The following is a 9,167-nucleotide window of genomic DNA, read 5'->3' as shown; positions in this document are numbered from 1 at the left end:
ATCAGAGAAAAGTTATTTATAGTTATATAGCTTTCTATGTTGTTTAGCAAGATTTATTATTCATATAGCAATATTCATATATTTATATTATGACAGATAATCTCAGCCATCAGAATAGTTTTAGTATCACATATAAAATGTTAGTGCAATTATAGTTATTTTGTTTACCTGATAGCAAAGGTGAAATTTATCAGTTTTTAGTACATTGTATACTAGTTGAATTAATATTTATCTAATGTTTCACTATTTTTTCTTATATAACCTTTAAAAAGAAAAATGAATTAAATATAATTACTCAAAAAATTGTAATTTCCACAAATATTCTAACTGGATTAACACAAGGATATTCTGCTGTGATGCAAATTGAGACTTGGATTTAATGATTTAATTTTAGAGAGAGGACTGCATCAAATAAACCAAAAATTGTTTCAATTCCTCTACCAACTAAACACAGCATTTATTATTACAATCATAACATTTGAAATGTGTTGACAACTTCTTAACTGAAACCATCAACAATTGGGGGGGGGCGGGGGGAGGAAAGAAGCTATGTGTTTAAAATGTGGCTTATTAAATTTATCCTAACTACCCCAACTTTGTTTTCTGTCTATATGTAATATCTTGAGACCAATTTTCTTCTCTAATCTTAGGAAACTACCTGAAAGACTAATTTTAAGAAGCATAAACACCGTTTTTATCTGTTTTAATGAAAGATGGGCAGCACAAGAGCCTGGAAAATCGGAAACACATCAATATCAAGTCCTAGTCACTACATATGGAAAGAGCACTCTTCAGGTGTCGTTGGACTTCGTTCAAATGGGATGACTTCAGCTCAACAATCCCATTAATCTATGTGGATAAAAGAAGCACTTCTCCCATTTACAGTGGGGAGGAAAATATATTGAAAATTGTGAGAATATTGTTTCAAATCTTGTGTTGGTAAGATCTTAATGAGGTACAGTACTCATCTTTTATCAGTGGTAATATATTCCAAGACCTCCAGTAGATACCTGAAATCATGGATAGTTCCAAACCCTACACATACAATGTATTTTCCTATGCATACATACACCTTACAGTTTCTCTTTGGTATATTCGAATTGTCAGCATCAGTACTCTTGGGCTTTGGAGCCATTAGTAAGTAAAATAAAGGTTACTTCAACACAGCACAGTGATACCAAAACAAACAAGCTGATAACTGAGAAGGCTTCTAAGTGACTAACGAGTAGGGAACATACACAACATAGATAACCTGGACAAAGGGATGATTCATGCGCTGGGCAAGACTGAGCTGGACAGTTTGAGATTTCATCACACTACTCAGAATGACATTCAATTTAAAACTTATTGATTGTTTATTTCTGGAATTTTCCATTTAATATTTTCCGACTGAGGTTGACTGCAGTTAACTGAAACCTTGGAAAGCGAAACTGCAGATAAGGGGTGACTACTGTAGTCTCTAAGGAGTGGGTCTCAAGAAGCCCACACAGAAGTGTAGGACCATTATTATGTTACCAAATCCCAAAAGAGACTAACAACTAAAATGAAACCTGGTTTTATAATACACAAAATCACTACTACAAACCTCCATTATAGCACTTATGCTGTGTATTTATTATTAGTCTTTCTCAGGAGAACAACTCATGACTTAAAAAATTGTAATCAGTCAACAGCCTGAATGAATGAATGATTTCGCTTTTTAAAGAACTCTTGAAAGATTCTACCTTCTGAAATGTACTAGTTGGTTCTAAACAAAATAATGCAAACCAAACAAAACACAAAAATAATTTTTTAAAGTAAAAATAAATTCAAGGCATCCAAGCTAGATGTAGGAAATGATGGAACAAAGAATGTAGAGAACTATTCAGGTATACTAAGAAACAAAACTCCACAATCTACAAATGAAGTAGCACCCAAAATATATTAAGATTTACCACAAGAATGTTTAAAAAAAGAAATGACAAGAGGACTTATAATTAACCTTGACAATTTCTAGGATACCACGATTCATATTTTAAGCAGGTGGTTGCTAAATGTGTGACAGATATATGTACCCACTAAAATTACAGCACTGTCCTTTTTCAAATACTAACATCAAAAGCTTGATTAACATTATGTAAATGTTATATACATAAATATACTCTTATTCTGATCAGGACTAGGCAGAGTATTTCATTAAGATATGTGCATAATACCACATAACCGAAGTTAGTTCATACTGCTACAATAACACTCCACAGTAATAACTAAGTGCTAAGTAGGTTGGCTTATGGAGGGCAAAATGAAAAACAAATATCTAACAGTAAAAATGAGAAAATGTGTATTATTTTTATCAAAGTGAAAGCATGGAAATCTACTTTGATTTTATGTGCTTTTATTGCATTTTAAATAATAAATAAGCTTTACTTTAAAAGCTTTGGTACTTTTATATCCACATGAATACCAGTGCAGAATATTTACTTTTGGTCGATTTACAAAAATATCTAACATGAGATATAAAAAAATAAAATACAAAGTAATTTGTCATTCTAAATTTCTCTATTGGTTCCTTAATCCCCTGAAGGGTACTTTATCAAAAAGAAGAGTGAATAAAAAGATACTTTTTTTCTACATAATAATGTAGAAAATAAACTTTCTGTTTTTGTAGTAACTCAAAAGAGGTCACCAGTATAGATATTATGCTCTGTAAACTAACCTCTCTACATTCGCCAGTGTCACTGATTTTATTGTTACTTCTAACTCCTGTTCTATAATATGTAAATAGTAATTAAGAAAAAAATAAAAGAATCACATAAAAAGATTATATAGAATCATATAAAAGCTAAAAAAAAATTCTGTGCTCTATCATAAACAGTAGGAGTACGGGCAGTGTTTGAGGGTGGGGAGATAGAAATGTTAATGCCAATGAGATAGATTTCTTACTGTCCTAATATTAGCTGTCCCTCCTTTACTGGGCCTAGTCCTATATTTCCTGAGAAATATATTTCTTGGGAGTTATATAGTTCCTGTTTCTATATGACCTGCTTTTACCAATTAAATGTGAAAGTGACAAGTGCCAGTTCCAAGCAGAAACTTTAAGAGCCATTCTAAAGTTCCATCACCTTTTTCCTTCTCTTTCAGTCTAGGTCTCAGAATGAATACATAGAGCAGAGTCACAGCAAATCCACGATGTATATATAAAATGAGAATAAATAAGCCACTGTGCTTTTGGATTTGTTTTGCAAACACAATTTAGCAAAAGTTATCTAATACGCACTATCTATGGCAAGTGAGAAAGGTGCCTAATACAAATACAGACATTAAAGAGTCAAATGGTACATATCCAGGGCAACTGTTCAATATAAAGCCCATTTCTGTGTCCCTAAGTACTTTCCTAGTTGAGTGTCAGAAGACTACTATAACAAGGCCAGCTGCTTCCCTTTACTTGGATGTCCTTCTGATGTCTACAGTTACATTTAATTTGAGCCTACTTAACTTTTCTTTCTACTACTGTCCAAAGATTACAGGAGGACAATAATCATTTATTAAACATGGAGTAAGGAAATGGCGAAAGGTAAAGACATAACACACATTGTATACAACAGAGGTAGTAGCAGCCAGCTGGAAATTAGTAATATTGGACAGCAATTTTCTAATACCAAACTCCCTTTGAATTTTACACTTGGGTAGCTATAAAATTAGCAGCTAGGTTTTAGTATTAGCTATTACGAATTTTTAATATAATGGGGCTTGCCTAACCTTCTTAAGACCTAACCAGACAAATATAAACAGTCATTCACCTACTCAAAGCCTTTTAAATTGTATTCTTCATTGTTCTCTAATAAATTCACCTACTTGCCATTTTAAAAGGCTTGTCAAAACACTAATTTATGCACTGGGCTAAAAGGTTACTTACTGCTGAATTTAGAAAGTTCACCAAAGAACTATGTTGAAGCTTTTAGATAACTGATGGTGGAGTAAATGCAATTAAATAAAGCATTCACATGTCATTTTTGCTCAGCAATTATATTTCAAAATATTAGTATATAAATGCTTTGTCAAAACATGGTACTAACAATCATTCTTCAGTTTTGCTTAAGTGCTAGATATAATTTAATTATCAAAATTCAAATATGAGCCATTAACTAATGGTATATGTCCTTCAACATGTCATACATTATTTTGCCCTAAGAATATGAGTTGTGAAAAGAAAAATAACATGACAGACATCTCTGTAAGACTTGTTGAACTTGCCTTATTACTTTATAGTCAATCCATATATGCTGATTCCATCTAGGGAAGATTTTAGATAAGTTGACTTAACTTCTCTGGGATTTAACGAAGGAGATATTCGACTTAAACCATTTGTAAGGAAGACTGTAATTTTCTTTCTGATACAGTATTTTCTTTCCTCCAAAATTCAGAAATCTGAGTACCTTTTTTAAGCTATTATATGCTACATTTTAAAGAAGCAGTTTTTACTTTTAATTTTGCAAATATGTTTAGAAAGGACAGTTTATGTCATTTCATTTTACTGAAAATAAAGATAACAGTTGAGATTGTTGACATTTTAAAAAATAAATGCAAACAAGTAAACAAAAAAATCATATGTATAGCATTTAAAGGAGAATTCTATGCCATTACATTTAAATGAAAGACAGGCAAAAAGATGGGCACCAAGAGAGGAATAGTATTATGCATTAGCATTGTGCTTAAATGATAAACTGTGTCACGTTATAACATACTGTTTAAAAATACTGAAAAGCCATATACCATGGGATAGGCTTAGAATGAAAAAAATACTGTATACCTGTGTGTCATTGGAGATGTCAGCGTGCCAAGCATTTTGACGTGAAAAAAATTCTGAATGAGAAATAACAATGAGAAGTTAAGTAAGAGTTGGTTTCCTCTATCATGGCTTCACCAGCCTTGCTATGATGGCAGTGCATGGGTACTAGTATAAGTTTCTCTCAGTGTTTGAGTACATCTCCTTCTGTGTATTCTCTTTAATACCCAGAGGCCTGAGCTAATCATTGTGGTAATGTTGGCAGAATCTACAAATTAAATATTTGGTAAATCTTTTTACTCATGTTCTAGGAAGCCAAGGACCACAAAATCTAAAGTAGATAGAAAGATGCACATACATATATATGTATCTCTTAGAATTTTAAATCAATGTATGTGTATGAGGTACGTATATGAAAGTATATTCTAGAATAGTGATCCCCAACCTTTTTGGCACCAGAGACCGGTGCTCATATGAGAAATCTAATGCCTGATGATCTGAGGTGGAGCTGAGGCAGAGATGCTAGCACTATGGAAATCTACTTTGATTTTATGTGCTTTTATTGCATTTTAAATAATAAATAAGCTTTACTTTAAAAGCTTTGGTACTTTTATATCCACATGAATACCAGTGCAGAATATTTACTTTTGGTCGATTTACAAAAATATCTAACATGAGATATAAAAAAATAAAATACAAAGTAATTTGTCATTCTAAATTTCTCTATTGGTTCCTTAATCCCCTGAAGGGTACTTTATCAAAAAGAAGAGTGAATAAAAAGATACTTTTTTTCTACATAATAATGTAGAAAATAAACTTTCTGTTTTTGTAGTAACTCAAAAGAGGTCACCAGTATAGATATTATGCTGTGTAAACTAACCTCTCTACATTCGCCAGTGTCACTGATTTTATTGTTACTTCTAACTCCTGTTCTATAATATGTAAATAGTAATTAAGAAAAAAATAAAAGAATCACATAAAAAGATTATATAGAATCATATAAAAGCTAAAAAAAAATTCTGTGCTCTATCATAAACAGTAGGAGTACGGGCAGTGTTTGAGGGTGGGGAGATAGAAATGTTAATGCCAATGAGATAGATTTCTTACTGTCCTAATATTAGCTGCCCCTCCTTTACTGGGCCTAGTCCTATATTTCCTGAGAAATATATTTCTTGGGAGTTATATAGTTCCTGTTTCTATATGACCTGCTTTTACCAATTAAATGTGAAAGTGACAAGTGCCAGTTCCAAGCAGAAACTTTAAGAGCCATTCTAAAGTTCCATCACCTTTTTCCTTCTCTTTCAGTCTAGGTCTCAGAATGAATACATAGAGCAGAGTCACAGCAAATCCACGATGTATATATAAAATGAGAATAAATAAGCCACTGTGCTTTTGGATTTGTTTTGCAAACACAATTTAGCAAAAGTTATCTAATACGCACTATCTATGGCAAGTGAGAAAGGTGCCCAATACAAATACAGACATTAGAGTCAAATGGTACATATCCAGGGCAACTGTTCAATATAAAGCCCATTTCTGTGTCCCTAAGTACTTTCCTAGTTGAGTGTCAGAAGACTACTATAACAAGGCCAGCTGCTTCCCTTTACTTGGATGTCCTTCTGATGTCTACAGTTACATTTAATTTGAGCCTACTTAACTTTTCTTTCTACTACTGTCCAAAGATTACAGGAGGACAATAATCATTTATTAAACATGGAGTAAGGAAATGGCGAAAGGTAAAGACATAACACACATTGTATACAACAGAGGTAGTAGCAGCCAGCTGGAAATTAGTAATATTGGACAGCAATTTTCTAATACCAAACTCCCTTTGAATTTTACACTTGGGTAGCTATAAAATTAGCAGCTAGGTTTTAGTATTAGCTATTACGAATTTTTAATATAATGGGGCTTGCCTAACCTTCTTAAGACCTAACCAGACAAATATAAACAGTCATTCACCTACTCAAAGCCTTTTAAATTGTATTCTTCATTGTTCTCTAATAAATTCACCTACTTGCCATTTTAAAAGGCTTGTCAAAACACTAATTTATGCACTGGGCTAAAAGGTTACTTACTGCTGAATTTAGAAAGTTCACCAAAGAACTATGTTGAAGCTTTTAGATAACTGATGGTGGAGTAAATGCAATTAAATAAAGCATTCACATGTCATTTTTGCTCAGCAATTATATTTCAAAATATTAGTATATAAATGCTTTGTCAAAACATGGTACTAACAATCATTCTTCAGTTTTGCTTAAGTGCTAGATATAATTTAATTATCAAAATTCAAATATGAGCCATTAACTAATGGTATATGTCCTTCAACATGTCATACATTATTTTGCCCTAAGAATATGAGTTGTGAAAAGAAAAATAACATGACAGACATCTCTGTAAGACTTGTTGAACTTGCCTTATTACTTTATAGTCAATCCATATATGCTGATTCCATCTAGGGAAGATTTTAGATAAGTTGACTTAACTTCTCTGGGATTTAACGAAGGAGATATTCGACTTAAACCATTTGTAAGGAAGACTGTAATTTTCTTTCTGATACAGTATTTTCTTTCCTCCAAAATTCAGAAATCTGAGTACCTTTTTTAAGCTATTATATGCTACATTTTAAAGAAGCAGTTTTTACTTTTAATTTTGCAAATATGTTTAGAAAGGACAGTTTATGTCATTTCATTTTACTGAAAATAAAGATAACAGTTGAGATTGTTGACATTTTAAAAAATAAATGCAAACAAGTAAACAAAAAAATCATATGTATAGCATTTAAAGGAGAATTCTATGCCATTACATTTAAATGAAAGACAGGCAAAAAGATGGGCACCAAGAGAGGAATAGTATTATGCATTAGCATTGTGCTTAAATGATAAACTGTGTCACGTTATAACATACTGTTTAAAAATACTGAAAAGCCATATACCATGGGATAGGCTTAGAATGAAAAAAATACTGTATACCTGTGTGTCATTGGAGATGTCAGCGTGCCAAGCATTTTGACGTGAAAAAAATTCTGAATGAGAAATAACAATGAGAAGTTAAGTAAGAGTTGGTTTCCTCTATCATGGCTTCACCAGCCTTGCTATGATGGCAGTGCATGGGTACTAGTATAAGTTTCTCTCAGTGTTTGAGTACATCTCCTTCTGTGTATTCTCTTTAATACCCAGAGGCCTGAGCTAATCATTGTGGTAATGTTGGCAGAATCTACAAATTAAATATTTGGTAAATCTTTTTACTCATGTTCTAAGAAGCCAAGGACCACAAAATCTAAAGTAGATAGAAAGATGCACATACATATATATGTATCTCTTAGAATTTTAAATCAATGTATGTGTATGAGGTACGTATATGAAAGTATATTCTAGAATAGTGATCCCCAACCTTTTTGGCACCAGAGACCGGTGCTCATATGAGAAATCTAATGCCTGATGATCTGAGGTGGAGCTGAGGCAGAGATGCTAGCACTGGGGAGTGGCTGCAAATACAGATGAAGCTTCGCGCCCTTGCTCACCACCACTCTCACCTCCTGCTGTGCAGCCCAGTTCGTGGCCTGGGAGTTGGGGACTCCTGTTCTAAAATACAGCTTTCTTTTTTTATTATTATTATTTATGCCTACAGCACTTAGTCTTCCTAGGTGGTCTCCCATCCAAGTACTAACCAGGCCCGACCCTGCTTAGCATCCGAGATCAGACATCGGGCTTGTTCAGGGTGGCATGGCCATAGACCAGGGACCGTGGCTCCACTGGGGTGCACATCCAGGACCTTCTGCATGTAAAGCAGATGCGCTAACCTCTACTCTATGGAACCACGTCCACAGCTTTCTTTTTTAAGCCAAAGTAAATAGTCTCATAAACTCTGATGAATCCGAGTTCCTAAATTACTTCCATCAGCTTCTGGTGTGACCCATAAGGCTGAAGAAAAGAGATTAAAAGGTTATTTAGGTACAATCCACAAAGAATTTGTTGACCAACAAGCTCTTATATTATTGTTAGGAAAGAATTTGACCCTTCTTCCTAATGAATGGACAGAATTAACCACCTGGTTGAAAAGTACCACTTTAACACACTTTTATAAGATTGCTATTTCACTCAACTTATACTATAGAGGAAAAAAGTTTTAAGTTAAAAAATACTAGTAACCATATAATGAAAGGACTAGAAAAATTATCCAATTATACTTGTCTTTAACTCTAACTCAGAAGCTTCTAGTGAAGAAAAATTGCCAAAAAAGGGATTAAGCCAATACCTTATTTAGCAAATATTTGAAGATTCATTTCAGATTATTCGCAATATGTTAATATTTAGAAAATTGACTAAAATCATTCAAATTTTACTTAGAATACTCAGCATGACTTAGCTTTAAGGAGCAATCTTAAGCTTTAATAATTTCA

General features: G+C 33.0%; 1 protein-coding gene and 1 pseudogene across 2 annotated transcripts in view; both read right to left on the bottom strand.

Annotated features, from left to right (window-relative positions):
* The window catches only part of HS2ST1 (heparan sulfate 2-O-sulfotransferase 1), a 172,121-nt gene that overhangs the window by 78,459 nt on the left and 84,495 nt on the right, over positions 1 to 9,167 (bottom strand). The gene's annotated exons all lie outside the window — the stretch shown is intronic.
* On the bottom strand, positions 8,387 to 8,502 carry LOC111736832 (annotated as a pseudogene).

This window comes from Pteropus vampyrus, unplaced genomic scaffold (assembly GCF_000151845.1).
Source record: "Pteropus vampyrus isolate Shadow unplaced genomic scaffold, Pvam_2.0 Scaffold22, whole genome shotgun sequence".
Taxonomy (NCBI): Eukaryota; Metazoa; Chordata; class Mammalia; order Chiroptera; family Pteropodidae; genus Pteropus; species Pteropus vampyrus.
Note: the sequence above shows the minus strand (reverse complement) of the source record. Positions and strands in the feature narration are given on the sequence as shown.